Here is a 22526-nt window from a genome sequence, read left to right as displayed (position 1 = left end):
TGGGACTCTGTAATCTTAGACATTAGGTGCAATGTAGTTCAGCAGGTGCAACTGCGTTACTGTGTGGGATTAGTGCCGTTTATTTAGGCACCCAGGTCTCCGACGACGGTCCACTCACAGAGCTTTTCTCTCTTTTATGACGTATTCTCTACATATGATGAACACCTCTGCTTCTGTCAGTGCATTGCTTCATGTCTCTTCAGGCTTTTCACTTGTGAATATTAGAGCATGCAGGTATTATTCTTCTCAAGTATTTTAATAGAACGTCGTTCCAGGGGAAAACTCTCGAGATACTTGGTGGCATAGTCTATTATCAACGGATTAGGCTTGTGGCCACACCCGTATAGTCTAATTGGCCAACTAGTTCTAGTTGAATTCTCTGAAAGGATAGCTGACTGAGGCTGTTATGTGGCTTTTCTGGGAAACTTGAACTACCAGACAGGAACGCTTTTGCAACATCAAGAGGTTTCAGCATAAATCCCTAGACAAAAATATATCTGCAATATTATGCTTTGGGTCAATTAAATGATTGTGAGCTAGCTGCAGAACGGTATAATGACAGGGCAGTGCCACGAGTAACCGCGTCTTACAGGCTGCCACGTGTCATGGTTCCACTGTATACACGAATCTTCTTTCTTTTTAGACACAATATTACCCAGGACCTTCAAATGTTATTACAATTACATATATATAATAAAGTTACTAATGTGGGCATTCAGTCAGCCCTTTTCGCCCATTGGTCTATTGTTGTGTCAGTCACATATTTCTTTTTTTTTTTAAATCTATTAGTTTGTCATTACTTGCATTTAGTTGAATATATCCACACAGTATTTCAGCAATTTATTGTTACATTTGTTGTGTTACTGCAATTTACATAATGTGTCGACAGGATAATATATAAATCAACCAAGAAAGGAACAATAGGAACAAGGAAGAATAAAAAAGGAAGGAGAAAAAAAATATATAAAGGTTAACAATAACATTTTTCGCCGTGTATAGATTGTTTATGCTTGTAGTTGTTGCCGGTTTATGTCTCGTGCTGTTTGGGAGAATAGCTCAAGGGGAGAAAGGGGGTATGGTGGGGGGGGGGGGGGAGGAGGGCTAGTGTTGGGGGGAAGGGTGGATAATCTAGGTTCAATTGTATAGATGATTCTGCTTTTTTTTTGTTTTTGTTTCCCCGTATTATCTATTTTCGCTAGTTGATGGCACTCAGGTGTGTCCGCTCCTGGCGTAGGCGAATGCCTGATTCAGGGAGGCCGGGTAACATCTTTTTGCTCTAGTTGTTCTATGATAGAGTCCCATATATCTGCCCCCTTGATTTCCACCCCGCTATCGCGTTGTGTCTGTAGCACTTGCGTTTCTGCTTTAGACCAGTGTAGCATGTCTTGTGTCCAGCAGTGTGTGCTTGGTGCGCTGGGTGATTTCCACTGTATGGCAATTAGGCGTTTGAGTAAGATGAACGCAAGGTCAGCGCTTCTGTGTTTTTGCTTGTCTGTGCCTTTTCGTGTGCGCATTCCCAATAGGCAAGATTCTGGAGAGGGGAGGAGGGGTGGTCTCGACCAGGTGGCTGTTTGTGTCGTTGCTGCTTGCCACATACGATGTATCGGGGGGCAGTTCCATGTCATATGTACAAAATCTGCTTCCGGTGTCCCGCATCTAGGGCACCCTGGGTTGGATTGTGGGAACATGCGTTTTATTTTAGCTGGGGTAAGGTAGGTCTGGTGTAGATAATTAAATTGCGTGTACCGGAAACGGGCATTGCGCGGTACTTCTTTCGTATTTGCTAGTGCCATGTTCCATTTTTTTGTGGGTACGGGTGCTTGTAGTGTCATCTCCCATCTACTTTTTGCTTGAGTTTGGGCCTCTTCTGGGTGGTTCTGTAATGTGCGATATATCCAGGATATATATGTTTGTGTGCCTGCTCCTGTCAGCAACTCGTGAAGTATTGGTGCAGTATTAGGTTCATTATTGCCGTTGCTCCATATATTGCGTATTACTTGTTGTAGCACCCTATATGCGAGAAATTCGCCCTTGCCTAGGTTAAACCTGTCCATCAGCACCTCATATGATAAGAAGTGCCCTGCCTCGAATATGTCGCCTATTGTGTTAATGCCTCTATCTACCCATGTTGTTAGTTTAAATTGTCTTGATATATTGTCTAATCCTGGGGTAGCCAGTAGTGGGATTCTGGGTGAGTATGGTGGTTTACGTCCTGTCTGCATTACATATCGGCGCCATACCCAGTCTGCTACTTCCAGCAGAATATTGTCATTGTGCGTTGATTTATCTCGACCAATGAGCCAGTTTATGGCGTCTGGTTGTCCCAGCAGGGTGTTTACCATACGCCCCTCCGATCCGTTTGGGTTACGTGTCCAGTCCATGATCCACTGTATTTGTGCTGCTGCATAATATAATTCGAATTGGGGTACTCCCAGCCCTCCTTTTTCTAATGGCAGGTAAGTTTTGGTTAGGGCTACACGTCGGCGGCCTGTGTTCTACGTCAAGTCTGTCAGCCGGCTAGCTAGGGGTGTGAAATAGCTCTTGGGGAGTTTAAGAGGTAATGCCGAGAAGTAGTACAGAATACGTGGTAGTACTATCATTTTGGCTATAGCTACTCTGCCCATGGGTGAAAGTGGAAGTGAGCTCCAGAAGGGCATTGAACTTCTTATAGACCTGATTGTGCGATCTAATTTGCCTTCTCTTAGGTCATGTTCGTTATGGTATATTTGAACCCCTAAATACTTGAAAGTGGTGTAGCACCACTGTAGCTTGTGTGTGGGGATTGCTTCTCTCTGGGGGTCTGGAGTTAATTGCATTGGGAACAGGCATGATTTTGCCTAATTTACTTGTAGGCCCGATATGTCTCCGAATGCGTCTAACAGGTGTAACAGATCTGGTAGGGATTCCGAGCGATCACGTAAGTATATTAACGCATAGTCCGCATAAAGAGAGACAATCTTGTGTGTTTCTCCGTCAGGAATGCCCCATTTTGGTGCCTCCTGGCGCAGTCTTGCTGCTAGTGGTTCGATTGCTATTGCAAACTATAGCGGTGATAATGGGCATCCCTGCCTGGTTCCTCTCCCTATTACAAATTCCTCCGATATTATTTCACCTGTCTTCACTCTGGCTTTCCGGTCTGCATATAGTGTTTTTATCCATCTTATGAATGTATTGCCGAAACCTATATTTTTTAGGGATCTCAGCAGATATGGCCAACCCAGCATGTCAAATGCCTTTTCTATGTCTAGCGATACCGCCGTCCTCGTATAATCTGATTCTGGGATTTCGTCTATGAGTCGTAATAGGCATCTGATATTTGTGTGTGTGCTGCGGCCGGGTATGAAACCGGATTGATCCGGGTGGATTAGTATTGGCATTAAAGGGAGAAGGCAGTTTGCCAGCATCTTCCCCAGTAATTTACAATCAGAGTTTAATAAGGACAATGGTCTGTACGACCGAACATCTAGTGGGTCGCGTCCTTTTTTGTGGAGGACCACTATGATTGCCTCGCGTTGTGATTCTGGGAGGTGACCTTATTCGAATGCTTCTTGCAGCATTTCTAAATATGGTGCCGCTATTTGCGTTGCAAAGGCCCGAAAATACTCTGATGAGAGTCCATCTCCTCCTGGGGCTTTACTATGCGCCATTTGTTTCAGCGCCTGCTGGATCTCTTCCAGTGCAATGGGTTTTTCTAATTCTGATAGTTGTTCTTCTGTGAGCTTAGTTAGTTGGGGTGTCTGGAAGAATTCCCTTATTTGGCGTTCGGGCGGAGGGGGTTCTGCCTTATATAAGGTGGCATAGGATTGTTTAAAGGCCTCATTTATTTCTGTCTGTGTGTTAACTATGGTGCCTTCCTCTGTACGGATGGCGTTTATGGTGGAGTGTTGTTGCTCTCCTTTCAATAGCCAGGACAGTAGTCTACTGGATCGGTCGCCTTCGGTGTGTATTCGCGCTGTGTAATGTCGGTAATCATATTTTCGCAAGCGCGCATCGGTTTCAGCCCATTGTTTTTTCAATCCAATCATATTGTCTTCACCCTCCCCATTCTGTCCCGCTGCCCTTTCCGCTTCTCTCAATCCCCTCTTGATATCGTCCAGTTCCCTGTGTAGTGTTTTGCGTACTCCTCCTGATGTGGACATGCACATGCCTCTTATCACCACCTTGTCGCTGTCCCATTCTATTGCTCTTGACGACGCCATGTTTGCATTTGTTTTAAAATATGAGACTATACCCTCTGCTAGTTCTTCCCGAAAGGGGGGGTCGTGCAATAGGGACGGTTGTAGGCGCCAGGTGTGCGTGCGCGTGCGTGCTCTGCCCCAGCGTATTGCAGTAACTAGGGGGCAGTGGTCTGATATTGTTTTAGCCAAATAGGTTGCCTTTATTAGCGATTGCGTTAGTTTGCTTGTGTATAGTTATAGATCTATGCGGGTGTGTAGTTGATGGACAGGGGAGAAGAAGGAGTACTCTCTGTCAGTGGGGTGTAGGTTCCGCCATGCTTCGTGTAGTCTTCTATCTGACATCCAGTTTCGTAACGTTTGGGATAGTCTTCTACTTGGGGCACCTTCCAGCGCGGGGTGGGATCTGTCCATGTTAGCATCTGGTACACAATTGAAATCTCCCCCCCATATGCTGGGTATCAGTGGGTCCCATGTTAGTGCTGCGTATGTGGTTAGCAGGAAATCCGTCTGTTTAATGCTAGGTGCGTATATGCCCGTTATGCACAATTGTTTCCCATCCAGTTCCCCTCTCAGATGGACATATCTGCCGTCATTGTCTATTTGTGTGTGTACCACTGTGTAGGGGACATTGGGTGCTATCCATATCAGCACGCCTCTTGTATACTTCGAGATGTTTGTACCGTATACCTTTCCTGACCACTTCTTAGATAATTTGTTTAGGTCTTCGGCTGTGAGGTGTGTCTCCAATATTGCTATATGCGTTTTATGGCGTTTGAAGTAATTGTAAATTCTATTTCATTTATTTGCTTTAGCCATCCCTCTAACATTAAGATATTGTATATAGCCATATAGTTAATTTTGTTACGTTCAATGGCGCCATTGCTGTGATTGTGGGTCCCTGCCTATTCATTGCCGTCCCCCTAGGTCCCCCTCCCCTTGAGCGCGCTATCCGTGTCCACGGTTGGGATATATATACTGGTGAACTAATACTAATAAAAAGCAAAACCATAACAAACTGTGTGGCACAACTGGTGCCATTCTCTACGTTACTTGATTTCAAGTCCATTCGGTAGTCCCACTGGTTGTGGAGGCGTGGCCAAAGGAGATCTGGTTTAACTGCTATACGTGGCCCACATGGATGATCTTTTTTAAAAAAAATTTATTTTATTAAAGGTAAAAACAGTACAAATATATAGTGAATATTTTCGCAATTTTTCCTTTTTCACATTAAATATTTCTGTAATGGGTACATACACGAATGCAATCTAACAACAATTTCTAGCCCATTAAGTGTGACATCATAAGCACATTCGGGATGGTAGTCTTGCATCAAAGGAGCAATGAATAGGGGTGTCTTATGGGTTAAGAGTGGTGGAAGATAAAGAGAAAAGGGGGAAAAAGTGGGGGATTAGGAGGGTTAGGGGAGGGAGAGGGGTTGCTGAGTGTGAGGACTATTGGATGTATGGGAGAGGGGGGTTTATTGTCCCTGTGTCAGTCGTTATGCTCCGTCCATCGTGGCTTCTCTCTCGAGGACGATCGGTTTTAAGGTTTGAGCTCCCTTTTTTTTTTGATATAGGATGACATGAGGGTAAGGGTTCTTGCCTCTATTGGGGATTGGTGCTGAGAAGCGACTGCATAGGAGAGGGGGTGGTGAGGCCGTCCGTAGCGGACTGTTCATTATTACAAAGTCTTACTTTAAGTTGTACGTTCTTCTTGCATATTTTGGTGTTCTGGAATAGGTTATATGGGGGGACCGGGAGAAGATGTTTGCTTGCTCGATCCTGAGTCTAATGTGGTTATCTAAGTGGGACAGCTGGGAAGTGAAAAAAGAGAGGGGAGAGAGTGGGGCGAACAGTCATATAGGAGAGGGAAAGAATAGAGGAGGGAGGTGTGAGGAAGTGAACGATATAGGTTATAAGGGAGGATCATTATTTCTCTCAAACCTTTGGTCATTGGACCTCTGCCAGCTGTTTTATGACTTTGTCAAAAATGGGTGCCAGACTTCCTCGAATTGTTTTGTTTGGTCCTGTAAGTTATAGATCACTCGTTCATGGGTGGCTGTTTGATACATGGCAGTCATCCATTCTGTCGGCGTGGGGACAGTGCTAGCCCTCCAGTACCGGAGTACACATATTTTGGCCGTGGCAAATGCGGTGTGTAGTAACCTTTTTTGGGTACGTGTTAGGGAGGGGAATAGGCGTATATCATGTAGGAGAATAAGTGATGGAGGAGTCGGGTTTGGGATCTGGATAATATCCAGTAGGGTATGACGTACTGCATCCCATAAGGGCTGAATCGTCGGACAGTGACATAGGATGTGGAGTAAGTCGCAATGGGGTTCTATGCATCTCCAGCACTTTGCATGAGTTAGCAATCCAGCCCTAAAAAGTTTGACGAGGGTCCAGTACCAATCTTGTAGAACTTTAAATAGGCAGAATTTTAGTCGGGCTTCGCGTACTCCCCTATCAAGGGCTTCTAGTATGTCTGACCATTCTTCTTCTGTGTAGGTTAACCCTAGTCTATCCTGCCATTTTAACCATAAACGTTCAAGGAGGGGTTGCGAGTAGAGATGATTTGTTAGTTCGGCGTAAAGGCCCGCCATAACGCCTTTGTGTCGGCCCCATTTCTGAAGATAAGTAACAATGGGTGAGGTTTTACACGTCCATGGGGGAGCCCCTAGTGAGCTGAGCATACAATGTTTGAGCTGCAGGTATCTCCATTCTTGATTACTATGGATACCGAACTCTTCCTGGAGAGAGGCGAAAGTTCGTAAGTTATTTCCGTCTATTATATGGGATATGTTATGGATTCCTGCCTCAGTCCATTGGCGCCACGAGAGGGGTCTCCCTCCTATTTTTATGTTTTTATTCCCCGCTATAGGGGCCTGGGCATGTAGAGAGGGATGTATGTCCAGCAGGCGATGGTCTCTGCACCATGCTGTGTCGGTAGCTTTGAGGATGGGGTTAGGCGGGGAGGGATGGTCGGTGTATACCCCTCCCATTGTGTGCTGCCCTCTTAGGAGTCTCTCTGTGACCACCCATTGTGGTGGATCCGGCGTATTTGGGAGAGTGTATGCTAACTGTGAAAGTTGTAAAGCTAGTGAGTATTGTTCTATTGAGGGTAGGCCTAAACCTCCATAGGGGCGTCGGGCTAGGATAGTTGCCGGCTTCAGTCTTGGGCGGAGGGAGCCCCACGCAAATCCCTCATAGATGCGTCAATCGAACGGAGTATCGGGAGGGGTACCTGTAGGGGGAGCATGCCCAAGACGTATGTAAAGCGTGGTAATGTAGTCATTCTAACTGCTTGAGTCCTTCCCCACATCGACAGACCCAGTAATGACCATTTAGCAAAATCCAGTTTAATTTTTGATATAAGGGGATCTAGGTTATCTCTAACTATATGTTCCAGGCCTTGGTTGATATAGGTTCCTAGGTATTTAAGGCGAGTCGGCGTCCATTGGAATGGCAGACCATGCACTGCTGCTCTCGTTGTCATGCGGGATAGAGGCAGTGCTTCACTTTTGTCCCAGTTTACCCGGTATCCAGATATAGGCGCAAATTCCTCTATGGTGGAAAGCAGTGTGGGTAAGGATGTTTCTAGGTCGGTCAGGGTTAGTAGGATGTCGTCTGCGTAGAGATAGATTTTAGATAAGCCCCCGGTTATTTGGATACATTTTATCTGTTGGGAGTTCCGTATAGTAGCTGCCAAGGGTTCCATGGCTAGTAGGAATAGGAGTGGTGACAGGGGGCAGCCCTGACGAGTGCCTCTTCCTATGGGGAAGGGGTCTGATAAGAAACCTCCACAGTTAACCTGTGCTGAAGGGTGGTCATATAATAAGCTGACTTTAGAGATGAATTGTTCTCCTAGGCCAAAGTGTTTCATGGTGGCGAATAAATAGGGCCATTCGATGCGATCGAATGCTTTCTCTGCGTCTAGGGATAATGCAAGGGCTTCGTTGGGCATATTTAGAGCTTCCAGTAGTGTATGATAGAGAGTGCGCATATGGTTTCTGGAGGAGCGGCCAGGTACGAACCCCACTTGGGTGTTATGGATCAAAGATGGTATCACTTTACGCAGGCGTGCTGCTAGAAAGCTAGCTTGGAGTTTGACGTCTCCATTCAAGAGGGAAATGGGGCGATAGCTGCCGCAAAGAAGGGGGTCTTTCCCTGGTTTAGGTAGTACGACAATTGTGGCCCTGTTGGATAAGGCTCCTAGGGAGCCTTCCTGGCATGCTTCGGTTAGTGCTCCATGGACTGCGTTGATTGCCTCTTCTCCGGCCCACTTGTAGAATTCCGCAGGGAATCGGTCCTCTCCTGGGGATTTATGATAGGGGAGGTTTGTTACAACTTGTGTTATCTCCTCTCTGCTTATATTACCGTCTAAGAGGGTTCTGCCTGCTTCCGACAAGCGGGGTAGATTGGCCGTCCTAAGAAATGTCTCTATCTGTGTCTGATCGGACGACGTTTCCGGCGTGTAAAGGTGCCGGTAGTATTTAGCAAATTCGTTCACCATATCTTGTGGGCGAGTTAGCACTGCCCCCGATGGGGATGTTATGGGCGAAATGGCAGAAGCTGCCTCTCTTTGTCAGAGCTGGGCCGCTAGGAGGCGTCCTGCTTTCTCTCCTTGTTCGTAATGACGGTCTTGCAGTTTTTGTAGTGCGAATTCTGCCTGGGACGTGAAGAGTTCATTGTGTGCTATTCTGGCTTGTTCTAAGGAGCGGCGTAGTCTAGGGGACGGTTGGGTAGTGTACTGTTTAGTAAGATTCTGGATTGTGGTCTCCAGAATGGTTTGACGGGCAATTCTGTCTTTGTTGGCCAATGCTGCTTCTCGCATCATATTGTCTCTCAGTGTCGCCTTTGCAGTTGCCCATAAGTTCCTTTTGGAGGTCACTGAATCTTTGTTCTCTGTCATATATGTAGATACATGTGCTCTTAATTGTTCCTTCCCTTGGGGGGAGCGATATCTGCGCACGGCCAGGCACCACGGTTTTCGGTCCGGAGGGGACAAGCCTATCTGAATCAGAGTTAGTACTGGGGAGTGGTCTGAAAGGCCACTGTCTAAAATACTGGAATCCAGCACTCCGGGGATTACAGTGTGTGACACCAAAAAATAGTCCAGACGTGATTGGGTGCCGTGGACGGCCGATAAAAAAGTGTATTCCTTGTCTTTCGGGTGTTGTATTCTCCAACAGTCCACTAGGCCGACGTCCGTCGTTATGTCTGTCAGGAGAGCTCTATCATGGTTGTTGCCTATTTCAATGGGACCTGTCCTGTCCAGTATTGCGTCTTGGGCTAGGTTCCAGTCTCCCCCGATTATATACTGGGCTGTCCCGATTTCTGTCAAGATGCGATTTAGTTGTAGGAAAAATGTGCGTTTTGAACCGGTTGGTGCATAGACGGAGCCCACGCATAAGAAAGTGTTCCCTATTTTTAGTTTAACGAATGTGTATCTTCCTTCTGTATTGCTCCATGTTTTAATGATTGTAATTGGGAGAGATTTTCTTATTAATATCGCCACCCTGCACTTACGAGGTGTACTGCTCCTAGGTTCTTGGCTCGCCTGGCAGCAACTATGAACGACCCTCCCTACCCAGTCCCGTTTAAGCTTGTCGGATTCTAAAGTATCAAGGTGGGTCTCCTGTATTAAGGCAATGTCTGCTTTTTTGGATTGAAGGTAAGATAGTATTTTTTTCCGTTTAACATAGCTCGTCATGCCATGTACGTTCCATGAGAGGATACGCAGTGGCCGTATCCCTTGGAGAGTTCTTCTCGACATCTTCGAACAGGTGTACCAGGTCACGCTTATTTCAGTGTCAACCCTCGCAGGGGAGGGGAGGGGGAAATGTCACCTAACTCTTTTATTCAAATAAGAGTTGTGTTTGTTATGATACAATGGGTTGTGGGAGGAGGAGGTGCAGCTGGCGGGGGTCGGAGATGTACTCTGTGGAAGAAGAAATGAGAGAAAAGGTAAAGGTTGGAGGGGGGAGAAAGGCGAAATATGTAGGAGAAGAGGGAAATAGAAAGAAAGGGAAGAGAGAAGAAAAGAAAAGAGAAAAGAAAGGGAGGAAAGGCTGGAGGACCTGCCTCCTTAGCTTAGTTCTGTAGACGGCGGGTCCGGTTCCTCTCGGGGCTCACGCGTCGGCGGGATGGTCCCTATCGGGGGGGCGGAGGGGAGCGCCGGGATGGGAAGGGCAATTGACAGTCGGTTGTCCGCCTGTTAATGACAATGGGGTGCTTAGGGATCTTGGCTGTGTATTGAGGGTCAGGGGGCAAGTCTAACGCATGTTGCCGTTGGGTTGTGATGGTTGTCATGTTATGTTTGATCGTTTATATGACTAGGATATGTGGTACTGGGGGTAAGGAGAGTGGAAAGGTAGTGAGTTATCTTATGGCTAGGTAGTATTGCCGTAGGTTAAGGTTATCTGTTTGTGAGAGGTGGCAGCCGGCTGGAGGGGAGGAGGAAGGGATGGACGGGAAAAGTTTGTACAGGGTGGGGCTTGGTGCATATTACATGATTTCTGATGTTTCTGGAAATAGGGGGAGGTGAGGGTGTACATGAATGGTGTAATGGGGGGGGGGGTCCTGCGGTGGTATTGTCAGACGAGGATAGGGTTTACAGAGGGTATTCAATTAGGAAGATTGGGGCGGGGAGGGAGTGGGAGCAGCAAGGGGGGGGGGGGCGGGTGGAGTTATGTAGCATTAGTACCTTTGTGGATAGAGGTGCAGAGAGTTTCAGGTACACAGTTTACACCGGGTCCCTCTCCCTCGCCCCAGCCTCACATTTTTATCTGCTTCAACATTTTTATAACCTTTTGATTCTTATTAACATTACACATTCTTGTGGCTATTATTACTTTGTTATGTTATGAGCTGTGGATCTGAGTATCGGTCTATGTGTCGTGTGGTGGGCAGTGAATGCAGCATAGTTCCGTGGCGTGCGAGAGCATTGTGTGGCCTGCCTCCTTGCTGATGTCCTATCAGGTATTATTACTTCATAATACTGTTATGGGGTGTATGATAAACGGATGCCGACCGTTTAGTAGTGTGGTGCTTATTGCCCTTATAGTCGTTCTTTCTAGAAGGGGTTCGCAGGCGTTCGTGGTGAATGATCTGTGAGCGATTGAGTGCATCCTGGATGGGGGGTATGTACCTTATATGTGTTGCGATACCTTGATGCATGGGATCCCGTGTAGTTGTACTATGCTCTTTTGCGTCTTTTTGTTGTGTGTGTTTGGTGTGTGGTGCTAACAGGTCTATTGATATCCAATGGGTCGTATTATGTTACATGTGTCTCGAGGGATAAATTGGAATATCCTTTTATATCCCAGTCGCGGTCCCGTAGGTCCTGGTCTAGGCTCTTATGGAGTCCGAGAGAAGGGAAGGGAGTAGGTATGTGTGTTCTTGTCATACACCCAGGGCGAGTAACAGTTTTTACCCATTGTAAGACTTTATACCAGGTTACAGTGTATGTGTGCTTTTGGAATGTCAAGTGTAGACGACTATATTAACGATCATAAGCAATTATAAACAATTATAAAGAAGGCACACATTTGTATGAACTAATTGGGTACTCATCCGTCTCCAAGTTCAGGAGCTTCTACGATTGTCTTGGTTTAGGCAAATGTCTTTTTTGTGTGTGGGATAATGTCTTCTTCTCAGGGGGGCATAGTCGTTGGTTTCAGTGGAGAGCGAGAAATGTCCCTTTCCGACAGCTGGGTATGAGTTACCACTGCGTGCAATACTTGGCCCCTGTCATCATGAGATCTGACCATTCTCTCTATGTCTCTGCCTCTTTGCCCGACTCCAGTGTCACATTGGGCTGTGTCCGTCTTTTCCTGTCCTGGGGGTAGGTTTCCTTCATTGTCGCCTCCGTTGTCTTGTGAGCCGCTTGTGCTGGTAGAGTCCATTGATTGGGGTTGGAAGGAGTCTAGGAATAGTTGCAGTTCTTCGGGGTTGTAGAAATCCTTAGACACTCCGTTTTTAGTGACCCACATTCTTGCGGGATCGAAGAGGCCGTATTTTATCTCCAATTGGCGCAGTCGGGGTCGTAGGGCTAGGAAGGCCTTTCTGCAGTCGTTTGTTTCCTTAGAGTAGTCGGCGGTTATGCAGATGTCATACGGATCCAATTGGAAGGGTCTGTGTTTGCGTGCCGCTTGAAGTATTTGACGAGTCTGGTTGTGCCGTAGTAAGCACGCAATGATTGGTCGAGGTCTTGAGGAGTTGCCGGGGCGCTTTGGTCCTACTCGGTGCGCCCGTTGGAATTCTATCGGTGGGTCAAAGTCCAATGAGGTCAGTTTTGGAAGGATAGATCTCAGGAAGGATTGCACGTCCACACCTTCTTCATTTTCCGGTATCCCATGTAGACGTATGTTATCTCTCCGGCTCCTATCTTCCATGTCCGTTAGCTTACTCCTCAGATAGAGGAGGTCTTGGTCTCGGTCCCGGGACATGGTGGTCTGTGCCTCTACCAATCCCATGCGTTGTTCCAGTCCAGTCACTCTGGATTGAAAGCCTGCAATTTCAGCTCGCATGGATTTAGTCTCTAGCGTTAGTGAAGTTATAGAGGCGTCCATCCCCTCTATGCGGCGACTGACAGTGGTGATTTCCTGTAATATCCTATCCATTGTTGTGGAGTGGCTCTTTTCTGCCATTGTGGTGGATTCAGTTGGAGGTGATGATGTTTGGGGGTTGGTTGAGGTAGAGGCTAAGCGTTTGTGTTGGAGTGCTTCCGAGAATAATAACTGTTGTGCGGGTTTACTGGCGGATTTTTGATTCAGTTTGTTACCGGGCATCGCCTCGATAATCCGCCCGAGTCTTCTGCTTAGTGTACTGTTCTCCCTCCTCTAAGTCCAGTTGGGGCATGGGCTTTTCTTTGGCCGTTGATTATTCCCCCCCTTTTTTTTTTTTCCCCCGTCTCCTTGCCCTCCTCTGAGTGATTTTTTTTATTCGTGGTTCTTCGTTTTCTTCCGTTGCCTTTTCACCCTTTAACTGCTGTGCCAAAGTTCAGTGATCTGACTTTGTTTTCGGTTACATCCTTGTCGGTTCCGCTATGGTAGAACTGGTGTGGGGGTTGTCACAGCCCAGAGTATTTATGGGGGTTTGGTCGCTTTCCCCTGTACCTGACTCTTTTGTGGTTGTTGTTAAGTGCAGGGAGCGGTGGGGGAGTGTGGCCTTCTCTGAGCCCTTCGTCTGTCGTCTGGGTTGGTCTGAGTTGCACGTGGCTGCATTCCTGTGGGGAGAGGGTTGAATGCGGTATATGTGCTTGTCGCCGCCTCTCTGCTCCTCGTTTGTCTCTCTGCCCCTTTTTCCTCCACTTTTACACTTTCCTTTCGTTTCCACCGTGCCCCCTCTTTTTGTCTCTCCACCTCATCTTGTTCGTCCCCATTTATTCCCCTCTTCCCCTCTGGCGTCTCCTCTGTCCTCTCTTATTCCTTCAAGGATTATGGGGGGGAAGAGGAGAGGTAATTGCGCTTGATATCCCCGTGGGGGGGGGGGGTTCCGATCGTCCGGTGGTTTTCGGTTTATGGAGAGCGGGGGGGAGGGTGACGATGGAGGTGGAAAAGAGATCGTACCTTCGTCTCCGTTGGTTTGCGCTTTTACGATCGTCCCGGCTCTTCTGCAGGACTGTCGCGTAGGGTGCAGGTCTTTGACGCCTCGGCGGATCTCCTCGGGAGATCTAAGTGTCTCATGCAGACTACTCCTCACTGTCCCGCGGCTCAACTCTCCTTTTACGCGGCTCCGCCCCTCCAGCCAGGCCCTCTCCGTCGGGAAGGAAGGGACTTGGGCGGTTCGCGAGATCTTGGCTCCCCGGTCGCCCTCACTGTGTCTCCAGGCTTCGGACCGGGGCACAACGGTTATCGGAGCGGGTGTCGCCGTGCACAGTTTGTTTTCTTGCCATCTCAGCGCCCCCGCTGCCCCCGTGTTCGCCGCGACGCGGAGCTCTCGTATTAGGCGGCCATCTTTCTTCGTGGCCCGGCCACGCCCCCACATGGATGATCTTTGCATCTCTGTGCGTCTCGGTCGTTCGGTCTTTCATCTGCTTCCGGTGCTTGAGGGTAGTCTATTCATATCGGTTTGTTCGAGTGGTCTTCTGTTGTTCTCATTTATGGGAGAATGTAGTCTTTCCTGCGTGTATTCATTTTTATCAGTCCTTAGTTGCCCTGGTTCAGTTGTGCTTCTTGTTTCTGTAGTACGTTCCTTGTTTGTGTAGTGTTTTAGTTTTTGATAACAAGTCTGCACAGTTTCATATGTCGTCTGCAGAGCGTTCGGTCAAGGCGGGCCGAATATTAGTGGTGAAGAAGGGGGACTTGGGCAATCACGTGTAGAATTTGAATCCGAGTCTCTGTTTTCAGTTCTGGGTGGTGATTGCGTGGATGCAAATGTGGTTGCTGCTTTGAGGACCTGTGCTTGCGCATCTGCAGCCTGAGATTTTGATGGTCGTTTTTTTGAGCCTGGTGTTGGTTTTTCTCTTTCTTCTGGGACGTTGTTCCAGCCATTCGCCGTTTCCATCCGGTTCTGTCACTGGGTCTACTAGGCCTTTGGCGTGTAGCCATGTCCATGCATCATCTACTGATGGGAAGAAGAGAGTCCTATCGCCATCGATTACTCTCATTTTAGCCGGGAACAGGAGAGAGTAGGCTATGTTCTTGTCACGGAGAATCTGTTTCACTTTGGTAAAAGTGGCGCGTTTACGTTGGACTTCCATCGTGAAGTCAGGGTATGCTGTTATCTCGGCATTCTCGATGCGGATAGGGCATTTGTTTCATAAACTTTGCAGTACCTGATCTCGGTCCCTGAAATTTAGGAACCTTGCTATCAATGGTCAGGGTGGAGCGCCTGGTCGGGGCGGTCCACCCGGAACTCTGTGCGCGCGTTCTAGTACCAGTGACTGTGATGCAGTTTGTGGCAGTACTGTGTCTCTGAGCCATCGTTCCAGGTAGTGTTCAGGAGTTCTGTTCGTTCCGGGACCCCTAGGAACCTTACATTATTTCTGCGTAAGCGGCTCTCAGCGTCCTCAGCTCTGCGTTGTAGCGATACTATGTCGCTCTCCATGCGTTGAATTTGAGCTTTCAGCTCGGCTATTGCTGGTTGGGCCGTTTCAAGTACCGACTCGGCGATGGTGACTCTCTCCGCCAGTCTCCGTTGGTCAGTGCGAAGGCGATTGACTTCCAGTACTACTGAGTCTATTTTCCCTTCTAGTGAGGTCTTCGTGTCTAATACCGCTTGTAGAACTTTGTCAAATTGTGCGGAGTGAGCGGCCAAGGTTTCAGACATCTTTTGCAAAGCGTCATTTTGGGTGCCTGTTTCTCCTATGGGGGAGGTAGTCTCAGCTTCTGTATTTGGTTTGCCCTTGTTTATAATAGTAATGGTAGCGGTGTTTATTAGTTAAGGTGCCAGTTGTCCAGGTCTTATCGTTTATTGTGTTTTGCTCGGCTGTCATGGCTGGTTGCTGAGTTTGCTTCAGGGCCTCACTGTTTCTTTTTTTTTTATGCTCCCTCTAGCTTTATTTTGTTTCTCTTGTGGTCTGCAGCCTGTTTCTGAGGGAAGTTGTCATATATTAATGTTAAGGCCTTCTTGTTTTCTTTGCCCTGCTTACTTTTAATATTTTCCTTTTCCCCTTCTTCTTTTCTTCTTTGTTCCCACTTTCTCTGCTCCCTGTTTGACCTCTACTTCCTACTTGTTTCTCCCGCTTTCTTTTTTCCCATCCAGCTCTTCTGTGTCCGACGTTTTTGCTGTCGTGGGGATCGGTCGTGGTAGCGCTGCGCGCAGGCCCGCACACTTGTGTATTTGCTCGATTATCGTTTCCGAGGGGCAGCGCCAGTTCAGTGTTTTTCCCGGGAGGGGGGGGGGTGCGTTAACTTGCCAGCGGTTGTCCTACCTTTCGGCCCCCTCGTCGCGGTCTGTCTTTTCCTCACAGAAGCTGTGCCTGCAAGCGCCGAGAGGGCGCGCCGCTGTCCCCTCGGCTCTGCGCAACGCGCCGCACAGAGTCCGAGCGCCACCCCACACTGTTACCCCCGATGCTGCCACACTTGGGGGATGCCGCTGGTGTGTCGTGGCCCCTAGGAAGGGGATCATACCTGTGTTCGAGGAGGGAGGACGCTCCACCTCAATTCCTCTCTCCAATCTAGTGCGGCGTTTCGTTGATCGACGTTACTCTCGCCGCTAGGCTCCAACAGTCGGAGGAGGCCTTCCCCTTCCCATCTGGGCTCGCTGGAGGCTCGGCGCAGCGCTGCTCCGCTGGATCAACTCGATCCTCGGTTCAGGTGTCGGCCGACTCCGGAGGCACTCATTACCTCTGTGCAACCGATTTCCATGTGCAGACGGCTGCAGGGATGCTCATTTTTCGTCAATTAGTGGTGGGCCGCGAGCGGAGCTCGGATCATGCGTTCGCTCCGGCCGGCATGTTAACCACGCCCCCCGTCAGTCACACATTTCTTCCACCCACTACAGCATACATTAGCCCACTTCTGCCATTGGCAAACTTCACTGTGAGTGTCTTAATTCTGCACACACACAAAGTCGTTACAATAAGTGCCAGAAAGTACTAACCCAATGTCACCCACATCAAAGACTCAGTTTTCACTATTACTGGCCAAACTGTTTTTTTTTCCTGCCACCTTCTACTCTAGAATTCTTTCTGGATATCATAGAAGTCAATTCTTCATCTCAAAACTGGGCATGCAGTTTCCACACACGGATCGAGTCATGTGGCTGAGTAAGTTCTTTTAGTTAGATAACTCGATGTACAGGATTTCTAAGCAGGAAGTCTTTGGAGAACCTCTACTTTCATGGGATTCATTTGAGCATCTATCTGAATTTGGGATTTTTGTGTGTGATATGTTTGCATACGCCGATGGATGGATACTAGCCCTGATTTGGCTATTTTGGAGCATAATTTAACTTGATCATGGTTTGACAGTGTAAGGAAATCCCTCTTTTTGCATTTCCACCCCCACATATTTGGACTGATGCTGCTGGTTTTTCGAGAGTGCACTGAGGCCTGCTAACCAGACCTCATTGCAAGTGTTCAGACCACATGAAAAGTATATGTTGAATTGGATACAACCAATTGGCAAGGTCTGACTTGCTTATAAGTCCCTAGTATATGGTACCCAGGGCATATGAGGCAGAGTGTCCACTCCGGGCTGCAGCACGGTTTGTGCCATCCTCCGTGTGACAAGAGACCAAAATCACAAGACCCATATGGCTACCTGCTGACTCGTAGGACATTGCTCTCACTGTCAGTTCAACTTTGCTATTTATGCTAATGGCAAAGCCACCCTGCCCCTTTTCATTATATGTAAAACTCCCCTAAAGAAGACTTATAGAGCCCGAAGACAGGAAGCTTTATTTTGTTAGGTGAGACATGCATACTCTGATATGCCTCAGCAGCAACACTTCCTAATTGTTATTTTGCTGTGGATAAAGTTGGTAGCTCCATTGGCTAACACAGGGTTACCAGGTTGCATCCCCACCCAACTAACTTTTGACTGAGACTACAAATCGGGTCATGTGTGGTATTAAATATTCGTGACATTAAATGTGATCTGATGCTGAGGTTGAAATGAATGTCACTAATAATAGTTGGGCACTTTCAAAAAAGTGAACGCTCTGTGCTCTGCTCTTCCAGTGGCCTCACAAGGGCACACATATGCTGACAGCTTTCTGACCGCCTGGGGAGACATGTGAATGACTCCCAAGCTCAAGGACAAAGGCAATGCCTCAGCAGCGAGCAGCGAGGTGTCACCTCCTTTGCCAGGATGACCACTCAGGGGATTAGCCTGGAGGCGTGTTTCAGAGGTGAAGCCGCCTTTGATGGGCCGCCTGGCCCAACTCCTCTGAGCAGGATGCTTTTTGTCCTTGTAGACAGCATTGAGACAGGTCCAGAGATGGGAAACTTGTCCCAAAACCAGTTGTACAGTGGGCATATTGTCGCCAAGAAGCCACACCTCTAGGGTGGTCCACCTTGCTCCTCACAACCGAGGAATGCTCATGTCCTGCTGAAGGGGGGAAGAATGTTGCATTCTGGGATAGCCAGATAGGAGGGGACCCAGTATCTAATCGGCTAGTGACTGCATGGTTCCCCCAAGGGCACTTTTCTGGGATAAATATGGCACCCCTGGCACATTGACCTCAGTACTCGGTGGATCTGGAAACAGGATGAGAAGAAGACCACTCTGCACCCATTGGAAGCACACAAAGAGAGGCTGTGACGAAAGAGCAACTGCTCCTGTTGCACTTTGGGCTAGCAGACTTTGGACCCTGTTCTGCATGCCTAGCTCGGGAAACGCTCATCCCTGGCCCAGACTGAAGCACAAACTCCAAGGGTTAGTTGGCTGGCCCCCCAGAACAACACTGGAGACATTAAACATGCAGCAGCCCAAGTCCCCTCTCTGGTGGTCACCACAGAAGTCTTGCCACTACTGTGGTAAAGAGCCTCTTTTGACAACGTTAGCCCCCGCTTTTTGTCTGGAAAATGATGTGGTTTCAAACTGTAAGTGCCTGGTGACAGTATTGGATGTATTATAAAATGTACACAGAGGGCAGCTTAGAGGTGTCCCCTGCAAACCAGCCCTGGTATGGTTGCTGACTGGTCCTAACCAGCCTGCCATCACCAGACACGATTCTGCACTCCTGGGGAGAGAGCTTGTGCTCTCAGCAGCCAGAACACAAAGCCTTTCCTAGGCAGAAGTTTCACACCTTCTCCCCCAGGCAGGCACCCTGCACCAGTGGTCCGCTTCAAAGGCTTTGCCGCCTTTGAAATCTGACTTCCACCCCTGCTGCAAGCTGCAGATGACCGCCCAGCAGTTATGCCCCACTTTAGGCGGGAAAACCGTCAGGAAACCTAGCAAGGATAGGAGAAGTGGCCATCCCTAGCCTGCACTGCCGCTCAGGTGTGACAGGCGAGGTGACCACCACATTTCATTTTCCTCCACCTTGGTAAGAAAATAGCTAATCAGGGTTAGGGATCTGACCCCTTCCCACAGGATGTGGTCACTTAGTGGGTGTAGCCACCCTAAGGTAGGTGGCCCATTTGCCACTACCAGGTACTCCACCTAACGCCCCCTAAATCCAGTATTTAGTGGGCATCCCTAGACCAAGACCTCAGATTCAATGGACACAAAGAAGACCAGAACCAAGATGACACAAAGCACAAAACTGAAGCCCTGCTGCAGAGAGAAAAAGGCGACAAACCCTGCCTGCTGCTCCAAGCGCTTGAACATGGACGATGAGGTGTTGCCTGGAAACCTGAAGGACTCTACAAAACCCCAGAGCATCTCCAGTCTTCTGAAAATTGCCAAGAACGTTCCCCAGAGTGAAGGTATCAATCTCCTGCACCCTGCAAGCAAGGAACCCGTGAAGTCCGGTAACATGACCAGCTGCTGACCAATGACCCAGACCCAGCAGCCCAGCCAAATTTCAATCAATCAACAGCCCTTAAGGACAAGACCTGCCAATGATCCAGACCCAGCAGCCCAGCCAAATTTCAATCAATCAACAGCCCTTAAGGACAAGACCTACCACTGTGCCCTAAGTTTGGTGGCACTGCGACTCTCCAAGGCTGTGGTGTACCACTACCGAGAGTACCAGACCCCCAACGTTGGACACCCACAAGTAAAGTCCACTCCAGACTCCCAAAAGCCCAGAAGCAAGCACCAGTGAGAGATTTCAGGACACCCAAGAACCACACCCCAGAATGGCCCTGCTGACCTGCAGTCCATCCTCAAAGTCACCTGCTCCTGACTCCAAGGGCTCCAAAACGCATGACTCCTGGCTGACCTATCTGCGCTGCACCCAGCCTCCCAGGCCCCTACATTAACCAACCAGCTGTGCTCTAGGGGTCCCTAACCCCTTGTGACTTCCACCCTCCAAAGGGACCCAGCAGACTTACTTTTAAGTCCAACTTTGTATTGTGTTTCCAAGTGGTCCCCTTCTCCTATGGGCGCCAGCTCCATGACCTAGAGCCACTGCTCCCGCTTGAATCAGGGACCACCCAACATTCTCCGGCTGGCACACTGGACACTGGATACTCATAGGACCTTAACCCCAAAATAGAAGGTGACATTTATGAGAGCATTGCCTGATTCTATATGCATTTTTAAAGTTTTTCCCATTGTTTCCTATGGTGCCTAGTTACGCACAAAAACAGAAAATTTTCTAAACTTTGAAAAATCATAAGAAAAGAAGTACTTACTGTATATTGATGTTCTTGGTCTTAAAAGTTTATAAAAATTGAAAGTAGTTTTGTAAATTGGTCTTGAGTTATTCTTCTGAGTGTGTGTCCACATTTATTGATACTGTGAGTACAACAAATGCTTATCATACCTCTTAGATTAGTCTAACTGCTTGCCCACACTGCCATCAAAACAGAGCATTTTTACCTCTGGATACCAAGGTGGGGTTGCTTGGATTCTTTGTACAGTGCATGTCATTTCCGTATACTATATAGAGAGCCAGCCTCCTACGTTTGGTGGATCAGCAGTGGGATCTAGGACTTTGCATTTGCTAATACTACTTTGTCACTAAGTGCTCACACAAATATCTCTAAAATTGTCTTTAGCTTAATTGTATTTTTTAATTGGACTAGTTTCAAAATTTTTAAATTAATTGCTAGGGCCCTAGTTAGGTCATTGAAATAATGATTAGAATTGAAAAGCCTTTACTATAGTTAGGCATTGGAAAAAGGTTTTCAAAAGTTTTCTAAAGTTTCTAAAGGTCTTTCAAAAGTTAAAAAGGTCCCAACTTCAGTGAGAAAAAATTGTCTGATGCAGAGAAGCGGGCTCAGGAGCTTGACCTGACCCCTTGGATGGAAATGAAATACACCCAGCTAAGGGCTCTCTGAAAAGGTTACCAAATTCACACTGGTGCTCATGCTGCCACAGAAAAGCATAGGAGGCCTGTGGCAGAATATGAGACTGAGCACTCAGTGGATGAATGTGAAACCACAGAAAAAGAAAATCAAGAAAACTCCAATGAAGCTAAGGAAGAGGAGGTAGGATCCTCTGTCTCAGAAGTAGGAGCCCCCTCAAAGAAGGGTTTGGTTGTGGCACGTTTGACCAAAAGACTGGCTTCAGAAGCTCAACTTGTGGAAACTGAGATGAAAAGAAAAGAGTTGGGCTTAGGACCCATATCTGGTGGCAGCATACAAGTAACCAGGGAGAAAGAGAAGTCATTTAACTGAAAACTTCCCGAAGGAGTTGTCCCCCCTTACTCAGAAGGTGATGACATCATCAAATGGTTTTTTGCCTATGAAAGAGACTGCATAGCCAGGGAAGTAGATAAAAGACATTGGGGCTCTCTGATGTGGTAACTGTTCTCAGGTAAATGCAGTGACAGACTCTTAACATTGAATAAGGCAGATGATAAGTCCTATGACCTCATTAAGGCTGCTCTGATTGAGGGCTTTAGGCTTACCACTGAAGAATACAGAATAAAATTCAGGGAGACTCGAAAAAAACAGAGGCAGTTCTGGGTAGAATTTGTGTATTTTTCAGTAAAAATGCTATGTGGCTGGATAGAAGGTAACAAGGTACAAGATTATGAAGGTGTTGGACCTGGCGCTTTTTGCAGGGTCATCCCCAAACCTGTTGACTTCTTCCTCCTATTTTTTCTGCTCTGTTTTGCTGGTTTTGGTACTCTGGGCACTTTATCACTGCTGCCCAGTGCTAAAGTGGTCCCTGGGTAAATTGTGATTATGCTTGGTTATCTCTGATTGGCATATTTGATTAACTGGTAAGTCCCTAGTAAAGTGCACTAGAGGTGCCCAGGTCCTGTAAATCAAGTGCTTGCAGTGGGCCTGCAGCACTGATTGTGCCACTAACATGAATAGCCCTGTAAACATGTCTCAAATCTGCCACTGCAGTGTCTGTGTGTGCAGTTCTGCACTGCCAATTCGACCTAGCAAGTGTACCCACTTGCCAAGCCCAAACCTTTCCTTTTACTACCTGTAAGTCACCCCTAAGGTAGGCCCTATGTAGCCCCATGGGCAGGACATAGTGCAATCAAAAGGTAGGACATATACTGGTGTGTTTTACATGTCCTGGTAGTGAAATACTGCCAAATTCAGTTTTCAATATTGCAAGGCCTATCTCTCCCAAAGGGTAACTTGGGTATTGCCTTTAAATATATTTTAAGCACAGTTTCCCATTGGGAGCAGATAGAGATATGGAGTTTGGGGGTCTCTGAACTCACATTTAAAAAAATACATATTTTGGTAAAGTTGGTTTTTAGATTGTCCGTTTGAAAATGCCACTTTTAGAAATTGGGCATTTCCTTGCTTTACCATTCTGTGGTTCTGCTTGGTTCCTGAATCCACGTTTTTTGAGCTGTTTGTGAATTCACTCTTGAG

Source organism: Pleurodeles waltl, chromosome 1_2 (assembly GCF_031143425.1).
Source record: "Pleurodeles waltl isolate 20211129_DDA chromosome 1_2, aPleWal1.hap1.20221129, whole genome shotgun sequence".
NCBI lineage: Eukaryota > Metazoa > Chordata > Amphibia > Caudata > Salamandridae > Pleurodeles > Pleurodeles waltl.
The sequence above is the reverse complement of the archived record's forward strand: the minus strand, read 5'-3'. Positions refer to the sequence as shown.